This window comes from Staurois parvus, unplaced genomic scaffold (assembly GCF_062004578.1).
Source record: "Staurois parvus isolate SC_StPar_1 unplaced genomic scaffold, SC_StPar_1.0 ptg000575l, whole genome shotgun sequence".
Taxonomy (NCBI): domain Eukaryota; kingdom Metazoa; phylum Chordata; class Amphibia; order Anura; family Ranidae; genus Staurois; species Staurois parvus.
The window spans coordinates 1,505,676-1,527,951 of NW_028318371.1; the positions used below are offsets into that span (position 1 = coordinate 1,505,676).

Here is a 22,276-nt window from a genome sequence, read left to right on the forward strand (position 1 = left end):
CATAAAAGTCATGGAACTGATCACAGGAATGGTGTCAGAATTGTCAAATTAGCCATCAATATTCCATGTTCTTGTGTAAATGGTAAACTGAGAATACTTCCCTTACGCCTCAATACATTTGTATCTGATTGTACGATCTTCTTTAGATCTACTAACAACTATGTAGTGCAAGGGGCTTGCCTGATTGGATACAAATTGAATGGATAGAGAAGGTAGGTCCTAACATTATAGAATAACATAAAAATAGTGGGAAGCCAGCACATGGAGTAACATAACCTCAGGGAAAAGGTCTGGTTTCTTTGGGGCAGCACAGACATTATTTTCAGATAACCAAATGGAGCTCCCTGTGGACTGAATCAGGACAGGGTAAGATTAATTCTGAAAGTCTATGACAGCTTTTGCTTGCAGAACCTTGGTCTTGGAATTCTACATCTAATCGTGTTAAGGAAGATCTGTTGCTGCATCTGCGGAGGAGGGATCCACCATTCCTGTAACCGGATCAGCTTTACTTCCCTCTGGATTGAAGATCCATGAGCTTTATATACACACTGCGTTTATGTGTCTTACTTCTGGTGAGTGCGTTTTCCAGCCATTTCCACACGGATCACCTATTCTGAATCCACATCTGACACTGGATACGTTTATATGACATAGACTTTTAGTGGACTACTTTTTTTGTCATTTTGTCATTATTTTCAGCGCTGCACTATTTTTATGTTATTGCTTTTAAGTGTTATTGGTTGCTTAGAGTGCCTAGCCGCTTTCAGGATTAGCGCTCACTGCTATTTTTTCTTATTCCTAACATTATAGAGTTTTGGTAAATATGTTGAAGTTGATTCAATGAAGTTGATTCTACAATGCCCCAAACTCTTTCCGGCCCTGCTTGCTATGGACATGGAGCCTGTTGTGGAGGCACCTCATGTCTCGCTCAACATTAGGAGTCATTTGATTGGTTGGCTGGCGGTCCTGTATGCGGACTATTTCCTGCTCTTCCTAAACGAGGTGGGCCTTTCCCTTCAAGGAGCCCTGCAAGGCTTACAAGTCTTTTAACAGAACTTAGGAGCCTCCAGGTCAATCAGAAAAAGGACCTGTTGTCCCCCGTAGACCCCGGCACCTCCAAAGCCCCGAACACACAATGAGAATATTGGACAAATGATTGTCTGGTTTTTTTTGCATGCTAGCCTCCATATGATAAATGAAGAGGTTACGAAAACTCTCCTAAGACAAGACAGGATCCTTTAGAGATACTACATCTAAGAGATGTGGACTATTATCTTACCATGTGGTGTGAAATATAACACCGGAACTCCATTAATGGTATCCTTGCACCTTTTGATATTACATTTAGGAACTGTTCAAAGCTTTTTGAAAATTCTCCAAGGAAGTTTTTTTTTTCTACCATACTTCTCTGCTTGTGACTGTCCAGGGACATCCTTATTTCAAAAAGATTTTTGATACCATATTCTATACCTGTGGGCTACCATAGCTTTCAAAAAGGGTTCTTTTAAGTGCGACTCTTTAACGTTTATGCGATTTTAATTGACGATGATCTTTTTTGCAATTCAAAATAAAGATTTTTTTCACTTTTTATATATATTTTTTTCATTTTAGATATGTGGTCATAATACTTTCTAAACAAGAATGAAGGTAAAAAAATCCAAAATGTTAAATTGTCACCTGGACAGGTACAGAGGGAAATCATCATCCAATGGGACAAGCTGTTCTAATGACAACTGTCTAAAGCTGGCCGTACTCTAGTGGATTTTCAAACTAATGTTTGTATGAACATTCGTTTGATACATTCAATATGTTGAAGAATGCCATTCAAAGATACTTCAACATTTCTTTTGCTTTTAATAGTTGATTTTGGAATTAATACATTTTCCTGAACAAAAAAAAAAAAACACATACACTGTTAGAAATTAGTTTTTTTTTTAAAAAAACATTTTCCATCCTGCTCCTTTTAATTCTTTAGTCACTGTGGTCAAAACAAATGTTGTTTCACCCCACTAAAACTAGCCATAGATGGGTAGAATTTAAATAACAATTCTTGGGAAAAGAAGGTTCTAAAGTTCATTTGTTTCTCTAATAATTAGTGGGGATAAATTGATGTTAATTTTTGACCGCAGTGATGAGAAAATTCAAAGGAGCAGGATGGAAATTTTTCCTCGCACAAACAAAATTCCTAACGCCTAGTATACATGATAAGAAAATCGGACAAACAACCTTCTACAAGTGTAATATTAAAACCTTGTCACATATTGTCAAAAACCGAGCCCTTTTATTCTTTTTTTAACCTCTCCTCACATGTTAACCCCCCAGCTTCATGTCTCCTTTGATTCCTGTAGTTGTCCCATGCTCTCGGGTCTCAGTTTCCACACAAATCCCATCCGATATTGAACACTGACTCAGGACGACATGCTTTGAGAAACCCACCTGGGCTATCTACAGCCATCTCACCCTGCTAGCAACTCCTGACCCGTCCTCAATCATGTAAAAGTGGCTGATGGACATTATGGACCTAGACACTGATGATTGGAGGGACATGTCCCCTCCAAGGAATGCCGTGACAGCTCGCGAGGAGAGAAATGCCGATGACCGGCATTTCCCTGTTTACATGCGATCAGCTGTGATTGCACACAGCTGATCACATGACCGAGCTGACATCTTCGGCTCTTTCCATGGATCGGTGATCCGCTGTGTCCCACACAAATATGCCGCGACACTCTGAACAGGTATAGCTAAAGGCGTAGCAAACAGAGGAGGTCACAAGTACATGAAATCCCTTCTGATTACACAGGGGTACATGACTACGCACATGGGAAGTTGTACTGGGTTCAAAGAGAATTTCCGTATGCTTAGTAGCACTCTCGTATTCGATGTGAGAGTAGCATGCAAAACACCATGAACGATCGCTCGTCTGATTTTCTCATGGTGCGTACTAGGCATAACACTGTGTGTGGTTTGCATTCAGTAAAGTCCATTCCTTTTGAACCGCTTGCCCACCGCCCTGTAGCAGAAATACTGCCACAGTACTTACGTGATTTCAAATTTCCCGGGTAGGGAGCACGCACACCCTACCCACGCCGCCATCGCTGGCCTCAGCTTTTGATCATCGGGTCCCGGCCGGTGATTTCCCTACCAGCACCCGGTGATCGCCTAGTATCACTGATGGGGGAGAGGTCTGTATGCAAACAATATAGATCTCTCCCCTGTCAGCTCCTGCACACTGCTTTGTATTGCAAGAGCAGAGCCATACAAAGCAATGTGCTGACACAAGCACACACATGGTGCACAGTTAACCCTTTGATCTCACCAGATCTTAACCCCTTCCTGCCCAGTTCCATTAGTACAGTGTCATTGCTTTTTATTAACACTGATCACTGTATTGGTGTCACTGGGGATGTCAGTGGCAGTTAGTCAGTCCCCCCTCCCCAGTGTCAGAATGCCATCACAGTCTCACTATAAGTTGCTGATCGCCGCCATTACTAGTATAAAAAAAGAAATATCAGTATATATACCGCCATTGTAAATGCTATAACTTTCACGTAAACCATTTAACTTACACATATTGGGATTTTTTTTAGCAAAGACATTTATGATGAAATTTGATTTTTAATTTTTTTACTGGATATTTTAATAGCAAAAAATCAAAAATATTGTTTTTTTTTCTCAAAATTGAAGGTCTTTTTTTGTTTACAGCACAAAAAATAAACAACAGCGGCTATCAAATACCACCGAAGAAAGCTTCATTTGTGGGGTAAAAAAACATAAATTTCATTTGGGTGCAGCGTTGCATGACGGCACAATTGTCAGTTAAAGTAAGGCAGCGCTGCATCGCAAAAAATGGCCTGGTCAGGGGGGGGGGGGGGAATCCTCTGGAGGGCAAGTGGTTAAAATCAAGCAGACTAATTTGCTCCTGCCTGACTTTTCCATGGTCCCCCCCCCCTTTTTCTCTCTCTCTCTCTTTCCCTTTCTCTCTCCTCCTCTTTCTCTCCTGTGCTTTTGGACTTATTGCTCTTTCCTATCTCTTTGTCTCTCTTTTTTTTGTTTAAACTACAGCGGGGTTGTGACATTTGTGTGCACTGAGTTGCCCTGTACACTGCCTTGGGATTGCATTTTTCCCTGTACTATTTTGGAATTTACACATGCTTGTATCGCTTTTGATACCTTTCTTCTGTATTTTATGTTTATATGGATACATGATACGTGTCTTCTGCTGTTTCGTTGTTTTAAATAAAAATCGAATTTGAAAAAAAATAAAATCAAGCAAACTAAATCTTTCGAATGACAAACACATTTTCTGAGAATTTTCATACAAAGTTCCTATTCCTAGCCTTCCTATTCCTTCTGTACTGAAATGTATTGTAATTGTATTGTCTCCCTTCTATTGTAAAGTGCTGAGCAAACTGTTGGCGCCATATAAATCCTGGATTAATAAAAAAGTTGTTGAAGAATTCTATTCATTTATGGTCAGCCTAAAAAACAATTCAGAACAATTTTTGAATTAAGTTCTAAATAGAAACATAGAAAAATGTCAGAAGAAATAAGTCTGAGTGGTCCATCGAGTCTGCCTGTTTTTTTTTGTTTTTATTTAAACTAGCTTTTTAATTTTTTTCGTGGTTTTTTTTCTGTTTTTTTTTCTTTTTTTGTTAACATTCTTTGTCTGAGTATAGATCTATGCTTGTCTCAAGCATGTTTGAAGCCATTTACTGTTGACTCATTCACTGCCTAGAAAAGTGAGGGTAGAAAAGGACTGAGTGGTCCATCAGGTCTGACCAGTTTTTTTTGTTTGTTTTTTGGGAGGGGGGGTTGTTTTGTTTTTGCCCCAAGCATGTTTAAGCCATTTACTGTTGACTGGCTCACTGTCTCTTTTGGGAGTTTCTTTCAAGCATCAACTACCCTTTCAGTAAAATAATACTTTCTAAGGTTAGTTTTGAACTTTCCTCCTCCAGTTGAAGGTCATGTCCCGTGTTCTTGATCTTGGTTCCATGGTGAAAATCCTGCCCTCCTGAGCCGTATTCACCCCTTTCATGTGTTTAAAGGTGTCAATCATGTCTCCCCTTTCCCTTCTTTCCTCCAGACAGACTGTACATATTAAGTTCCTGAAGTTGCTCTTGATATGTTTTATCTCCCAGACCTTTCACAATTTGTTTTACCCATCTCTGGACTTGTTCTATCTTATCAATATCTTTTTGTAAGTGAGGTCTCCAGAAATGGACACAAAGGGGGGGGGGGGATATTTACTAAAACTGGAGCACTCTGAATATGGTGCTGCTGTGCATTTGTAGCCAATCAGCTTCTAACTTCAGCTTGTTCAATTAGGCTGAATTCACACTTGAGCGTTTTGTAGTTCGAAGCTCCAAAAAAGCTCAAACTTAAAAAAAATCAATTGTTCTCTATGGTGCCTGTCTGCACAATCAGGTGTGAACAGGCACCATAGAGAACAATTGATTTTTGAAAAGTTTGAACTTCTTTGGAGTTTTGAGTTTCAAGCCATAAAATGCTCAAGTGTGAATGCAGCCTTAAGCTTAGGCAATAAAACCTGGAAGCGGATTGGTTACGATGCAGAGTTGCACCAGATTTTGCATTTAGTAAATAACCCCCAATATTCTGGTGAGGTTCTACAAGTGTATGGCCAGCTTAAGAGTAGATTTCCATTCCTTTGGAAAGATGTCCTGTGTTGTCTAGATCAGGGGTCTCCAAACTATGACCCTCCAGATGTTGATGTACTACAAGTCCCATCATGCCTCTGCCTCTGGGAGTCTTGCCTGTGGCTGTCAGAGTCTTGCAGTTCCTCAACACCTGGAGGGCCATAGTTTATAGACCCTTGGTCTATAGCAGGGGTCTCCAAACTATGGCCCTCCAGGTGTTGAAGAACTGCAAGTTCCATGAGGCCTTGCAAAACTTTGACAGCCACAGGCAAGACTTCCAGAGTCAGAGGCATGATGGAACTTGTAGTACTTCAACACCTGGAGGGCCATAGTTTGAAGACCCTTGGTCTATAGTATAGGAAGTGAAAATAAATATTTTCACCATTTTCTACTCTAACCAAATTTTGTGTGGAAGATCTTCCATTAATGAAGGCAGACAGTAAGACATCTGGACATAGGTTGTACCCCGATCCCACTCCATCCAAAACTCTGCTTCCTCTTCAGACTAAATTCATTTTCCACTTTTACATAAAACAGTTTTGGCCGGAGTTACTTGACTTGGTTTACTAAAGGCAAATAGGCTGTTCACTTTGCAGGATAATATACTCCAAGTGTGATGAGTGAGGTGAACTGGATGTACTTTTGTATTTTTCAGCCAGACTAAGGCTGGCCATACATTATACAATTTTCTGTTCAATTTCTGCCCAATTTCCTTTATATTTACCTTTCACTATGTAGTACAAGGGCCCGCCTAATTGGATACAAATGAAAGTGTTGTTTAGGTTTGACCTCATATTATATGGTTTTTGGTAAATCTAAAGAAAAATTCTCAAGAAAATTGTATAATGTATGGTAGGCTGGCCTTACATTATACAATTTTCTTGAGATTTTTGGTTTAGATTTACCAAAAACTATATAATAGGAGGTCAAACCTGATAACACTTTCAATTGTATCCAATTAGGTGGGCTCTTGCACTACATAGTTGAAGGTAAATCTAAAGGAAATTGGGCAGAAATTTAATAGAAAATTGTATAGTGTATGGCTAATTTAAAGCTGGCCATACACTATACAATTTTCTGTCCACTTTCTGCCTAATTCCCTTTAGATTTACCTTCAACTATGTAGTGCAGAGCCTGCCTAACTGGATACAATTGAAATTGTTGTTTAGATTTACCAAAAACCATGTAATATGAGGTCAAACCTAAACCAAAAATCTCAAGAAAATTGTATAGTGTATGGCCAGCCTATCTATGTAACTATGAATCTGCGAACTTCCATCAATCATGTGTATGTGAAAATACAGTTTTTAAAAAATATTATTCTTACACATGGTTGGGTTTTTTTTGCAAAGTGAATTTTTACCACATTCACTAAGCTAAAGGAAAATTCCCTTGCAAAGTGACCAACTGTTTGCCTTCAGCAAGTCAACCCCCACTGCGCCCAGTTCTGGAGACATCACTTACAAAAGATACAGATAAGACAGATCGAGTCCAGAGATGGGCAACAAAAATGGTGAAAGATCTGAAGGACCAAACATATCAGGAGAGACTTCAGGAACTTAATATGTCCTGCCTGGAGGAAATAATGGAAAGGTTGGACATGACTGAAACCTTTAAATCCATGAAGGGGGTGAATAAGGTTCAGGAGGGCAGGAATGTCAATATGAAGGCAAGATCAAGAACACGAGGACATGGACTGAAACTAAAGGAGGAAAGGTTCACGTAAACCTTAGAAAGTATTATTGTACAGAAAAAGTACAGAACAGACTTCCAGCGGAGGTAGAGATCTATACAATTTGAAAAAAAGGAAAACAAAAAATAGAAAGGTGCACACTTTTTAGGTTGCTTTGTCTTTCACTGTTTCTTTGTTTCTACCCATTCAACTTGTAATAAGTAGGATCAGTGGGGTTTATTGACTAAAGCTGGTTCGCTCAGAATCTCCTGCACTTCTGCATAGAAACCAATCAGCTTCCAGGTTTTATTGCTAAAGCCTAATTGAACAAGCTGAGGTTAGAAGCTGATTGGCTGCCATGCACAGATGCACCAACCAGCTGAACCAGCTTTAGTAGATCAACCCCACAGACACTAGAGCCGAATAATGGTCAGTTTTATATCATTCAATTTAATATGTGGCCTTTGTTATTTTCCTTCATTTATATAATAGCACACAACACATTACACCAGGGTTCCTCAACCATGGATCCCCCAGAGGTTGCTAAGGGTTCCTTGAGCAATGAGCAATTTCTGCCTCTCAGATAAGTTCACTCTGACACCAATGATCTTTTTATCTGTAAGGGGGGGAATTCTTCCCAATGATCACAAGCATATAGAGCGGGGGTCTCCAAACTATGGCCCTCCAGATGTTGAGGAACTGCGAGTCCCATGAGGCCTTGCAAGACCCTGACAGCCACTGGCAAGACTCCCAGAGGCAGAGGCATGATGGGACTTGTAGTACTTCAACAGCTGGAGGGCCATAGCTTGGAGAACATTCTTCCGACTGACCTAATGTATCATGAGTTGTAGATATAGTAATTATTAGCAAGGGTTCCCTGAGACCACAACATTATCTCAAGGGTTCCTCTGCATTGAAAAGGTTCAGAAAGGCTGCATTACTGAACAAAAAAAATTTTCAGGAGCTGAGCTCCACTTGAAATCTATCCATTAATAATAGATTATCTGAAATGTGGCACCTAATGGTAACAAATGTGGCATGCCAGCAGCTCCCAAATTAATTTCCCCGTATTTATAAATTGACAAAAGTATTTTAATATGCATTTTGCTTGAGACAGTATATTTATCATTGCTGGGTATATAATTCCCTAGATTTTTTCCCCTGCTCAGCGTTCTTTCTCCACTGTGTTCACCAATTGCAGATTGTTCTGGGAAATATTGAGCTGCAATACATGTCCTTAATTATAACATATAAGATAGTAAATTCAAGGTATGTCTATCATAGATTTAAAATGGAGATTTTGTAACTGGGGTGTCAAATGTTTTAAAAACATTTCTGCTACAAACAAGAGAAATAAAGTAGCTTCAAAACTGATCCCCATAACTAGAGATGAGCGAATCGAACATGACGAAGTGGAATTCGTTTCGAAGATTTGGAAAAATTCGATTCGCGACGAATCCGAAGATTAGTCAACTTCGGATGCACGAATCGAATTTTCCCAAAAATGTGTGGCGACGGAGCGGGGATCTCTGGGAAGGCGCGCAGACAAGGCGCGCTGACCCATAATGCATTCATTCATGACATGTGATCGGATTAGCCAATCAGCAGCCAGCCAGCCAGCACTGTGTAATGGTGGAGCTATAAATCGCGGCCATCTTAGAATTCTCCATTAGCCTCCGGTCATTCAAGAGAGACAGACCTGTGTGTATTAAGGGACAGAGTTAGGGCCACAGAGACTTTAGGGCCACAGAATCGTTACTCAGGGACACAGAATCGTTACTCAGGGACACAGAATCGTTACTCAGGGACACAGAATCATTACTTAGGGCCACAGCTATCAAAGAATCGAAAATTTAAAGTGACATACACCCTTTTTTTTTTTGGTGGCTGTCGTGCACAGTTGGTGCTGCAGTTTGCCGATTGTGCAAAATAAACTGACTTTCTGCTTCACAACCACTATTGTACGTTCAAAGAGTTAGATCCATTTACACGCCGGGTGGCGGTAATATTTTTTGGGTGATTAGTGCATTCCAGTGACATAAACGTACAGTTTCCAGCCAACGGCAAGCTGCAATTGACCGATTGTGCTAAATAAACTGACTTTCTGCTTCACAACCACTATTGTACGTTCAAAGAGTTAAATCCGGTTTTATTTTTGGGGTGCTTATTGAATTAAAGAGTATGTCAGACAACACGCAGAGGAGTGGCAGAGGAGGCAATGTTTCAGGAGCGAGCAGACGTGGCAGCAGAGGAAGGGGTCGAGGCAGCACTAGTCGCAGCCAGAGGCCAGTGCTCCCGATGTCATCCAGCGGTCGTGTCTCCGCCGACAACCCTGCCGTCATCGATTGGTTGACTCGGTCGTCTTCCTCTTCCCAGGTCACCTCTGACACCTACAGCCAACGGTCGGTGGGTACGTCAGACACAAACGTTAGTTGACATGGCCCGGGAGCAAGCCCACTGAAATCACGTGTCCTCGACCTGCCCCTGTCCTTTGCTGTTCCCTCACCAAGCGAAGTATCGCATGCTGTGGGCTCAGCCCCACTGTACAGTGAGGAAGAGCTAACAGAGGGCGGTCAGGAACGGGGGGAGACATCCGCCTCTTCAGCAGCCAGGCGAAGAAGTACTGGCGAGGAGAGTGGCTCGGTAGCCGGTCTAGAGACAGGTCTGTCTCCTGACCCACACGCAGCCGAGGGGGCTACTAGTGACGCGGAGACCCTAATTGATGATGATGAGGCTGATCGCACTTGGCAGCCTCGTCGTCATCAGGCTATTGCTTCCGCATCATCAGGAGAAGAGGGTGCCAGCTTGCCAGCGAGCAAAACAGTCGGTGGGTTGCCCAGGAGGCAGCAGGGTCGCAGCAGTGTCAGTGGAGCCAAACGGCCATGGAGTAGAGCACCAGCTCCACTGCAGCCTACCACCATGGCCAGTAGTGGTGCCGGTGTGCATGGAGGAAGTAGCAGTCAGCCAGTGAGGAGTAGCGGGGGCAAAGTTTCCTACTCGGCGGTGTGGCAATTTTTCGTCAAGCCGCCCGAGGAAGTAAACGTAGCCGTATGTCGACTATGTGGCCAGAAAGTCAAGCGTGGCCAGGGGGCCCATGTTGGGACTACAGCGTTGCGTCAGCATATGCAGCGTCGCCATTCGGTGGCCTGGGAAAACCGTGATAAAGATACGGCGGTTCTGCCTGCCCCAGCCCCCGCTTCATCACCCGCTCCGTTACTTGCTCCGTCACCCGACGTCAATCGCCCTCTATCAGCCAGTCAAGGCTCCAACACCTCTGCTGAGGGGAGTTGTCGCTCGTTGGCATCTTCCGCTCGTTCAGATGCTCCTTCTCCTGCTACTCCTCTTCACGGATTCCGTCAGCAGTCTTTCTTGGAATCCGTTTCCAAGAGACAACAGTTTGCGAGCACGCACCCGACGGTGCAAAAGATGAACGTCCTCCTGTCCAAGTTGCTGGTGCTGCAGTCCCTCCCTTTCCAAGTGGTGGACTCAGCACCTTTCCGAGAAATGATGGCTTGTGCCGAGCCGCGGTGGAGAGTGCCAAGCCGGCATTTCTTTGCCAAAAAGGCAGTGCCAGCCCTGCATTCACATGTAGAAGAGATGGTGGGCCAGTCTTTGAGCATGTCGGTCTCTGCCAAAGTGCACGGCAGCGCCGACGTGTGGAGCTGTAACTACGGTCAGGGACAGTACATGTCATTTACGGCCCACTGGGTGAACGTGGTGCCGGCACAGCCGCACCAGCAACTTGGACAGGTCATGCCGCTTTTGCCTCCACGTTTGCACGTCCTTGGTCCAGCAAAGATGTCCGCCTCTACCACCTCTTCTTCCGCCGTGTCCTCAGCCGCCACCCCCGTGCCAAGTCCCATTACCCGACCGGCATATCACATGTGCAGGGCGCAATGGTGTCACGCTGTGCTGCACCTGGTATGCCTTGGCGAACGTAGTCACACAGGGGAGGAACTTCTGAGTGTAATGAACAGAGAAATCGACAGATGGCTGTCTCCGCGCAAACTGAAAATCGGAACCATGTTGACCGACAACGGAAAGAACATGGTGTCTGCTCTGCGTCAAGGAAGGTTGTGCCATGCGCCATGCATGGCTCACGTGTTCAATCTGGTTGTCAAGCGGTTCCTAAAATCCACCATCCCACTGCAAGACATCCTTAAAATGTCACGTAAACTTTGCATGCATTTCAGCCATTCCTACAGCGCAAAGCACACCCTCCTTGAGCTGCAGCGGCAGAACGGAATTCCACAGCATCGCCTGATCTGCGACGTTGCAACAAGGTGGAATTCAACCCTACATATGTTAGACCGCCTTTACGAACAGTGAAAGGCCATCACCGATTTCCTGATGTTACAAGCGGATAAAGGTACTCCCCTGTGTAACTTAGATGTCAGCCATTGGCAGCTCATGCGTGACACCTGCCGCTTGCTCAGGCCCTTTGAGGAGGCCACGCTATTCGTGAGTCGGCAGGACTATGGGATGAACGACGTCATTCCTCTGTTGCACGTCCTGGAACAAATGCTGTTAACAATGGCTGGTCAGGGTGCGGTAGACGTGGCGCACAGATCTCAACGACACATGACCCCTGTGGGGGCAGGACAGGAAGAAGAGGAGGAGGTAGAGGAGGACATTGGTGCTCAGGAATTATTGAGTGAAATGGGTGGTTTTTCCACTCAGCAGACAGGAGTGGAGGAGCAGGAGCATCTGGTAGAGGAGGAGGAGGAGACAGAGGACCCAGACGCACCGTGGCAGTATGCTGTGGAGATGGAGGCAGGGAGTCCCTCGCATTCCTTGGCACAAATGGCCCATAGCATGCTCGGTTGCTTGCGTAGCGACAGCCGAATAATAACCATCAGACAGAGGGATGACTTTTGGCTGTCCACCTTGTTGGACCCTCGCTACCGTTCAAAAATGGTGGCCTTTTTCACACCTGCTGAGAGGGAGGCCAAAATAAAGTACTATAAAAACCACCTATGTAGTCAGTTGGTCTCTGCCTTTCTGCGCCAACGTCCATCCTCAGACACTGTGGGCCCTGTGCGCTCGCGTTCCGCTGCCATGGCAGCAGGGGAGGGGTGGGGTGGTAGGAGCAGTGGCAGCTCCACCAGCAGCGGCTGCCTCAGTCTGCAGTCGATGATGAGTAGCTTTCTTCACCAGCGCAGTGAGGAAACTACTAACCAGCCGCAGCAGCAGCAGCATCAGGTGGACCTGGAGCAGGACCTCAAAAAACAGGCTTGGGCCTACTTGGACAGCACCCTGCCAACCGAGGTAGACAATCCCCTTGACTACTGGGCAACGAAACTTGACCTTTGGCCCCAACTAGCTGAATTTGCCCTTGAAAGGCTGTCATGCCCGGCCAGTAGCGTGGCATCGGAGCGCGTGTTTAGTGCGGCAGGAGGTATTGTAACTCCGCGGAGGACACGACTGTCCACCCAAAGTGTGGAGAGACTCACGTTTGTGAAAAGGAATCAGGCGTGGATTAGTCTGGATTTCAAACCACCAGTTCCTGACACAACTGACTAAATCCGCCATGAATCATGCCCCAAACATGTTATTATTTTTAACATAGGCCTCTGTATGGCCTTCAATTTAAGCTGCTTACGCTTCGCCACTCTGCCATGGGCCCCTGTACCGCCTCCTCTTGCTGCTGCCAGGTCCAGAGTGTGTCATGGGTCCCTGTACGGCCTCCCATTGCTGCTGACTTCATCGCCAGACTCTGCCATGTGCCACTTTCAGGTCTCCTTACACTGTTGGTGGGTTCCATTTTGTGATAGGGTGCTGTATGGCCTTCCATTGCTGCTGCCTCCACCGCCACCCTGCGCCATGTGCCTCTGTCGTCTGCTCACGCTGCTGACGGCTTCCGCTTTTTAACCTAGGCCTGTGTATGGCTTCAGAATAATGCTGCCTACACCGCCACCCTGCGCCATGTGCCTCTGTCCTCTGCTCACGCTGCTGCCAGGTCCATACTGATTCATGGCCCCCTGTACCGGCTCCTCATGAACGTGGTTCAGCGGGTTTGCATCACTTAACGGCAAATCGTTGACAAACGCTGGGACGTTCAGTGTTGTGCGCATTAAGCCAGACACCAAAGGGCAGCACAGACCTGTTATTACTCGCTCAAGCATGGCTGAACAAAACCAGTCTCTACCACAAATTGGACCCAGACCTGCCCAGGGTCTCGTAAGTAGATTGCACGGAGGAGTAGAGTCCGTTATTGGAATTAACTGTGAGGGACTTTTAAACCTAGGCCTGTGTATGGCCTTCAATTGAAGCTGCTTCTGCTCTGCCACTCTGCCATTGGACTCTTGATAGTCGACGACTATCAAGAGTCCAATGGCAGAGTGGCGGAGCAGAAGCAGCTTCAATTGAAGGCCATACACAGGCCTAGGTTTAAAAGTCCCTCACAGTTAATTCCAATAACGAACTCTACTCCTCCGTGCAATCTACTTACGAGACCCTGGGCAGGTCTGGGTCCAATTTGTGGTAGAGACTGGTTTTGTTCAGCCATGTTTGAGCGAGTAATAACAGGTCTGTGCTGCCCTTTGGTGTCTGGCTTAATGCGCACAACACTGAACGTCCCAGCGTTTGTCAACGATTTGCCGTTAAGTGATGCAAACCCGCTGAACCACGTTCATGAGGAGCCAGTACAGGGGGCCATGAATCAGTATGGACCTGGCAGCAGCGTGAGCAGACGACAGAGGCACATGGCGCAGGGTGGCGGTGTAGGCAGCATTATTCTGAAGCCATACACAGGCCTAGGTTAAAAAGCGGGAGCCGTCAGCAGCGTGAGCAGATGACAGAGACACATGGCGCAGGGTGGCGGTGGATGCAGCAGTATTCGGAAGCCAAACACAGGCCTCGGTTAAAAAGCGGAAGCCGTCAGCAGCGTGAGCAGACGACAGAGGCATATGGCGCAGGGTGGCGGTGGAGGCAGCAGCAATGGAAGGCCATACAGCACCCTATCACAAAATGGAACCCACCAACAGTGTAAGGAGACCTGAAAGTGGCACATGGCAGAGTCTGGCGATGAAGTCAGCAGCAATGGGAGGCCGTACAGGGACCCATGACACACTCTGGACCTGGCAGCAGCAAGAGGAGGCGGTACAGGGGCCCATGGCAGAGTGGCGAAGCGTAAGCAGCTTAAATTGAAGGCCATACAGAGGCCTATGTTAAAAAGTCCCCCCAGCAGCAGCGTGGGGAGACGACTATTAGGTGTCTCCCCACGCTGCTGCTGGGGGGACTTTTTAACATAGGCCTCTGTATGGCCTTCAATTTTAGCTGCTTACGCTCCGCCACTCTGCCATGGGCCCCTGTACCGCCTCCTCATGCTGCTGCCAGGCCCGTAATCTGCCATGGGCCCCCGTACCGACTCCTCATGCTGCTGCCAGGCCCGTAATCTGTCATGGGCCCCTGTACCGCCTCCTCATGCTGCTGCCAGGTCCAGAGTGTGTCATGGGTCCCTGTACGGCCTCCCATTGCTGCTGTCTCCATCGCCACACTCTGCCATGTGCCACTTTCAGGTCTCCTCACACTGCTGGTGGGTTCCATTTTGTCATAGGGTGCTGTATGGCCTCCCATTGCTGCTGCCTCCACCGCCACACTGTGGCTCCACACTCTGGTTTTGGCCCCGTGACTGCCCAAATGAGTGAAGTGTGCGGTGATTCTAAGATCGACGGCACTCGTCTGCATGTCATACTGACTGACAGTATTATTTCTCTTCCCCAGCAGACTCCAAGGGCATTTAAATTAAAGGTACAGTGTTCTGCACTAATATAAAGGCTCTCTGAAGCCTAGAAACACCCTTTTTATAAGTTAAATTCGCAGCGAATATATTCGCCTCGAATCGAATTTATTCCGCGAATTCGGCGAATCAGCCGAATCGAATTTTTGAATAATTCGCTCATCTCTACCCATAACCCCTAAACCAATAAGTGATATGGCTTATTTAACTCTCATTAATAATACATATGTAATGCCCATTAAGTAAGAATTATTAATATTAATCAATTATTATGTACATAGTTACATAGTTAGTCTGATTGAAAAAAGACAAAAGTCCATCCAGTTCAATCATTAAAAAAAACAAAACAAAAACTATGTAGTCATAGTTACCCATTTAGTGTTAATTTTGTTATTAGTAATACACCTCCCATGTTTAAAAGTCTAAAATATTATAAAATAATAAATCAAACAAACAGAAAACAATTGCAAATTTGTGTAAAAAGGCCAATTCTAATTTAATGAATGCACTCCCTAAATTAAAAGATCCTCCAAGAAAGTTACCTTTCCAAGTTTAAAAAATAAAAGTAATTACCAAATGCAATGTGCTTGTAAATGTGAAATGGATAGTTAAAATGATTTAAAAAAATAATATAAAAAACAGTTTAATTCAGGGTTGAAATCTTTAACAGAGTTTGATGGATAAAAAGTAGCTTTAAAATAAAGTCAACTTTAAGATTAGGTATGTATGCCAAAAAAAAGTCATTCTAAGCTTGGTAACTTATAAAAATCTAAAGTTAAAACAAATATATAAATATATTTTAATTAGTAACCAATCTAAATTATTCAAGTGATATACAAAATCTGAAACACTATATCCACAAGTATGCACACCATATACAAGGTGAACTAGGTATATGCAAATAATATACATGCCAGCAGCAAAGGATATACACACCAGCAGCAAATAGTCTACACAACATATACATAACAATCATACCACACCACAGCCCTGAAATTTCTATAACCTCCACTGAATGGAGGGATGGGGACCCTCTACAGTAAGCTAGGTGTGCCCTATTCTCCTAAAGGGGACATTTACATCATAAAACCAGGGTGGGGGTCCCAGCCTTATTTATATCTGGCAGCCCCCAGACTTCCAACACACTTGACAAAACATTGAGTTATCCACATCATCCCTGGAATCGCCTCAACATGCCTGTCTCTGACCCCAACAACTTGGACAGAAACCTGCCCGACATCGAGAACTGCCCTGGAGAGGCCAGTGGAGACCCCAAAGCCCCCGAGTCAAATGACCAGCACAGCAAGAATAGCAAAAAGAAGAATTATCAAAGATACGCCAAACCACCATACTCCTACATGGCCATGATTGCCATGGTGATCCAGAGCGCCCCAGGGAGAAAGCTCAAGCTTTCCCAGGTAACTAACCCCCATTATGGGTCTTCTTGGGACTTTACTGCAACTAGGGGCAGGGGAAGGGGGTGACATTGAGACCAGCTCAGAATAAGGACCAGTCAGAGGGAAAGTCTTTATTTTCAGAAAAAAATAGTTTAAGGAGAAAATGAATCTCTGGTAGACTTACGAAGGCTGAAAAAAACATACCAATATGTAGTAAAAACAGAAGTAGGGTGAATTTTCTGTTTTTATTACTGATGGGCTTTAAAGGAAACATTTCTGGACAAAAAACATGGAGGCTTTCAACATCAAACCTCTTCAGAAAATTGCTAGTTTCCCACCAAAATCAATACAAGCATGTACAAAGAGTTCTGTCTTTACCATGACTTCAATTGCTATATGCCCAGTTTAGGAAGTATTGTATGATAGATGGGCTCCTGGCATATTCAGAAGGTCTGCAGAGGTGTCCTCCTAAGTGTTTCAGTGCAGGTTTCCTGGTGAGGGTCAAAGTCACAAATGGAGCTAAGTATTACTTATATAATGTGATAGGTATTACGTATCTGGGTTTATGGTTATGCTCATTCACTTATGACTATATTTTTTCCTTGCAGATCCTCCAAGAGCTCAGCAACATCTTCCCTTTCTTTAAGGGGGATTATCAGGGCTGGAAGGACTCTGTTCGACACAACCTCTCCTCCAATGATTGCTTCAGAAAGGTAAGGACTTGGTGCTCCTGTGATGTGATGGTGGTGGTGGGCTCTTAAGGTTCTAATCCTGCAGAATAGTCCTTGTATTAAAATGTAAATGTGATAATATGAGAGTGTGCCGAGAGCCCTGTTGCCTCTAAACTTTGCACAGTCCCCCCCCCACCCCAAGACTCCCTGAGAGCTCTCCTGCCTCAAGAGTGTTGACTTGCCAACCTCCAACAGTGTCCCCCAAGCTCCTAAGGTGAACCCCAGGCCCTACAAAGCTCCCAGTCTCCTGGAGAGACCATCAACTCTCCCATCTACTCCCAACTCCCTCCAAAAGGCTCATCCCCTACAAGGGCATCAGGTCTGCTCTAATCCCCTCCAGAACCCCCAATCCCCCACAGTGACATCCAGCCCCAGCCAAAGCTTTCCAGCATTTTAATACATATTTTGTATTCCGTAATTTAATTGTGACTATAGACTTTTTGTTTCTACTGTTGGGTCATAGAAAATTCTGGAAGAATTTACCAGGCCCTGGTCTCAGTACGGTTGCAAACCCTTGTTGTATGGTAGCTTGGAATATTTTCTGTATCCCGTACTTTGGATTTGTTCCATTTCTGTTGGGGGTCTGTCAGTTGTGTATTTATAACTAATTGTATATTTATGGTTTGATGTATATTGGTAATTGTCTATTTATAGAGCTATTGAGGAATTTTCTTTTTTTGGCCGTATTTTTACAATTTATGAAGACCTCCAAGCAGGAGGGGAACTTCATTTAAAATTGTTCTTTTCATGTTCAAAAGTCTTTGTTTTTTTAAATTTCAAGTTTTTTTTTTTACACTAATGTTTTTATACATCGCTGGAACTTTCTGCTTTAAATGTTTGTGAAACTGAGAATGGCAGCGTTGTGAAATACTGTTAAAGGAAAAGTAACAATTTTTCCTGCTCATTATAAATAATCCCGCAGACTCAAGGAGAGTTATATTTTACCCAAACATAAACATCATTTTACTGATTATTTTTATAAGTTCTCCTACTGTGGGCTGAGCGCCTCCAGCACTGCTGAGTGACACAATGGGAATCTGGTGTCACTGGGTGATGTTTGGGATTGTTTGGAGTCCCATGTGCTACAGACATTGTCCCAGGATGACAAACCCAGTATGACCCAGTGAAGGGAGCTTCATTTGCAATGTCTTCAAATACAACTCAGATACCCAAAACAGAGCAACTATTGTATCTACTCCATGGGGGGGATTTACTAAAACTGGTGCACTCAGAATCTGGTGCAGCTGTGCATGGTAGTCAATCAGCTTCTTACCTCTGCTTGCTCAATTAGGCTTTGTCAGTAAAACCTGGAAGCTGATTGGTTTTTATGCAGAAGTGAACTTGATTTTGCACTCTCTAGCTTTAGTAAATAAACCCCGGTATGTGTAGATGTCCACTCTGCTTCATTACTCTACCTTGTGTTTTTACCCTCCCTCATCCTCCCATTACCCAACACTGATTCTACCTATTGCATCAGTATATTCTTCATATGGCCACCCCAGGGCAGGCATTGTCTCCTCCACCCCAGGGCATTGTCTCCTCCACCCCAGGGCATTGTCTCCTCCACCCCAGGGCAATGCCACCACCTCTACTGCAGGTTTGACAACCTTCCTTTCAGCACAGGGTATTGTCCCAACCCCCCCCCCCCCTGTTCAGGGCATTGCTCTATCTTCCGGTGGAGGGAATTGCCCCTCCCGCAGCAACCAATTCCTTACAATTCTCCCGGAACTTGCAGATTGGCAGAAACATCACAGGAGGGGCAGAGACGACACTCCAATAGGTTGATTTTTGTATTTTGTATATTTGTGTATACTTAGATTTATATACAATTTTGATAAAATAAGAACTCCAGCTAAAATCTAAAGCCCGATGGGGATCCTACCATTTCCCACTCTATATAAAGCAAACATTTTTAATTTTGTACATATATTATCCATGTAAAATATAACCATTTATGATAATAGGGGCAGATCCGGGGAAATGATTTGTCTGTATTATAAATAGGCCGTAAGGATCGGTTCCCCTGACCCGTAATAGATTTGTGTGAATTTGCTGTGCCGGCATACGCCTCTAATGTCTTCTCACTCTTTGCAGGTCCAAAAAGATCCAGTAAAGCCGCAGGCTAAGGGCAACTACTGGACAGTGGATGTGAGCCGAATTCCTGAGGATGCCATGAAGCTGCAGAATAGGAGAGGCACCCGGCAAGAAGGCTACCCTCCTGACCTGGCTCCTTATATCCTGCATGGACAGCCCTACAGATCTGTAGACTTTTACCACCCCCATCTTTCAAATGACAATATTGCGGTCAGATCAGATGCAGAGGCTGGTCCCTCAGTACAAACCCAACCCCCAAATATAGATCCTGCCGCAACATTCCCAGCAATCTTATGGAACCTTCCCACATCTTATTCAACATTTGTAGCCCCTAATGTTGTGGCCCCTCCCAGCATACACCCTCTCCTGCTTTACCCCAACTTCCCCTCTTCCTCTCGGTATACCTACATGCCTACCCCATACTCAAGCTCCATCCATGCAGAGTGGAGGGATGTTTACACTCCCAGTCTGATGCCCTCAATGCCTCCCCCGCCCAGAACCTCCTCTTCAGATTTCCCTCCCAATAATCCAGTCTTTGACATCCCCGAGTATCCACAACATGGGGGCTACATGCATACTCAAAATGTCTATGGCCAGCAATTTACTCAGGGTGGGGTGTACCCAGGGTACAGACCCAATGGTTTCTGATTGGCCGGTTGCTGAGACAAGGCTGGTCTTGGGCTAGTCACTTTTGCCTCAAGGACTAGCTGCACTTCAAGTCTTACCCAATGATGTTGGCACCCAATATGGCACATGGCACAGCGGAGGTGGCAGTCCAAAGGCATTAGTCAACAATGTATATATCAGTCATTTTCTGTCTTGTCTGTCTTTTTTTACTTCAAATAAATTTGAATTTGTTTTTTAATCTCAAGTGATATCAACGCTTCGTTTTTGTTTTGTTTTTTTAAATAACAAACATGTCATACTTACCTTCTCTGTGCAGTGGTTTTGCACAGAGCAGCCCGGATCCTGTTCTTCTCAGGTCCCCCACTGGTGCTCATGGCTCCTCCCCCTTGATCAGTGCCCCCAATAGTAAGCCTCTTGCTATGGGGGCACTGGGGCGTGCTCACTCCTGAGCCCCATACTGTGCATTCATAAGATACATAGAGCCGCGATTTGGTTCCGCCCTGCACTCTCTCCTCATTGACTCCCTGGCTGTGATTGACAGCAGTGGGAGACAATGGCTCCAGCGTCTGTGTTTCAGCCAATGAGAAGAGAGACCTGGGACCCATGCACATGGCTGGATCAAGAGGTGGTTCAGGTGAGTATTGGGGGGGGGGGGGCTGGGGGGGAGCAGCACAGAAGGCTTTTTACCTTCAAGCATAAAATGCATAAAGGTACAAATCCTTCAGCCTTTACAACCACTTTAACTTTTTCTAGTTATATACTCTGTAAAAAGTACTTTGGAAGATAAGATCGGTCTTTATTGTCATTGCAACGGAAATCACAATGAAATTCTAAAAAAACAAAAAAAAAAAAAACATTCCACACACATGTGAACATATAACATTCTCAACATACACACATGTGAACATATAACATTCTCAACATACACACATGTGAACATATAACATTCTCAACATACACACACATGAACATTGCCCCCCTCCCCCCATATAAAAGCCTAAAAGACACCCCGACCACAACATCAAGCCAAGTCACTTGGAGCGAGATAATATTACTCAGAATGACCATTTAGGGCCTTGATAGCTCTTGGAAAGAAAGAAACCTTCCTCGAGTTGTTCTGTCCTCACATTTTTCTTTTCTGAACCTCCTGCCAGATAGTTTCCAGGTTTAGTTTATATTTACTAAAATAATTGCATTTCCATTTTCTGTGTACTGTGGGAGACAAGATATAGTGAATGCAGGGTCCGGGGAGACCAGATATAGTGAATGCGGGGTCCGGGGAGAGCGGGTATAGTGAACGCGGAGTCCGGGGAGAGCGGGTATAGTGAATGCGGGGTCCGGGGAGAGCAGATATAGTGAATGCGGGGTCCGGGGAGAGCGGATATAGTGAATGCGGGGTCCGGGGAGAGTGGATATAGTGAATGCGGGGTCCGGGGAGAGCGGATATAGTGAATGCGGGGTCCGGGGAGAGCGGGTATAGTGAATGCGGGGTCCGGGGAGAGCGGGTATAGTGAATGCGGGGTCCGGGGAGAGCGGTTATAGTGAATGCGGGGTCCGGGGAGACCGGGTATAGAGAATGCAGGGCCCTGGGAGACCAGATATAGTGATAGCAGGGTCCGGGGAGACCGGGTATAGTGAATGCGGGGTCCGGGGAGACCGGGTATAGTGAATGCGGGGTCCGGGGAGACCGGGTATAGTGAATGCGGGGTCCGGGGAGACCGGGTATAGTGAATGCGGGGTCCAGGGAGACCGGGTATAGTGAATGCGGGGTCCGGGGAGAGCGGGTATAGTGAATGCGGGGTCCGGGGAGACCGGGTATAGTGAATGCGGGGTCTGGGGAGACCAGACATAGTGAATGCAGGGCCCTGGGAGACCAGATATAGTGAATGCAGGGCCCTGGGAGACCAGATATAGTGAATGCGGGGTCCGGGGAGACCGGATATAGTGAATGCAGGGCCCTGGGAGACTGGATATAGTGAATGCAGGGTCCAGGGTTTAGTCACACTTTAATACCTGAAAACTTAAAAGCAGATACCCGCTCTACCACTTCTCAGTCTTGGTCTCTACCATGTCAGTCTTGATTTTCCTAAAATCAGTTATCTCCTTGGTCTCCCCAGTGTTTAGGGACACATTGTTTGCCCCACACCATAACGGTCTAAACTACCTGGTGAGGCTATTTTGATACGTTTTAACACCAATCCCTCAAAGCACTTCATTATTACCGGGGTGAGCACAATTGGCCTATGGTCCTTCATACTATCTGTTTGCTACTTTTGGTATGGGAGTAATAATAGTAGATTTTAGGCAGGTTGGAACCACAGCCAATGAGAATGATCGGTTAAATATATTATTAAAGAGCC

General features: G+C 45.0%; 1 long non-coding RNA gene and 1 pseudogene across 1 annotated transcript in view; one reads left to right on the forward strand and one right to left on the reverse strand.

Annotated features, from left to right (window-relative positions):
• LOC149450295 (uncharacterized) overlaps positions 1-22,276 on the reverse strand; it is a 1,099,640-nt gene that overhangs the window by 996,902 nt on the left and 80,462 nt on the right. The gene's annotated exons all lie outside the window — the stretch shown is intronic.
• LOC149450311 (forkhead activin signal transducer 3-like) lies at positions 17,002-19,937 on the forward strand (annotated as a pseudogene).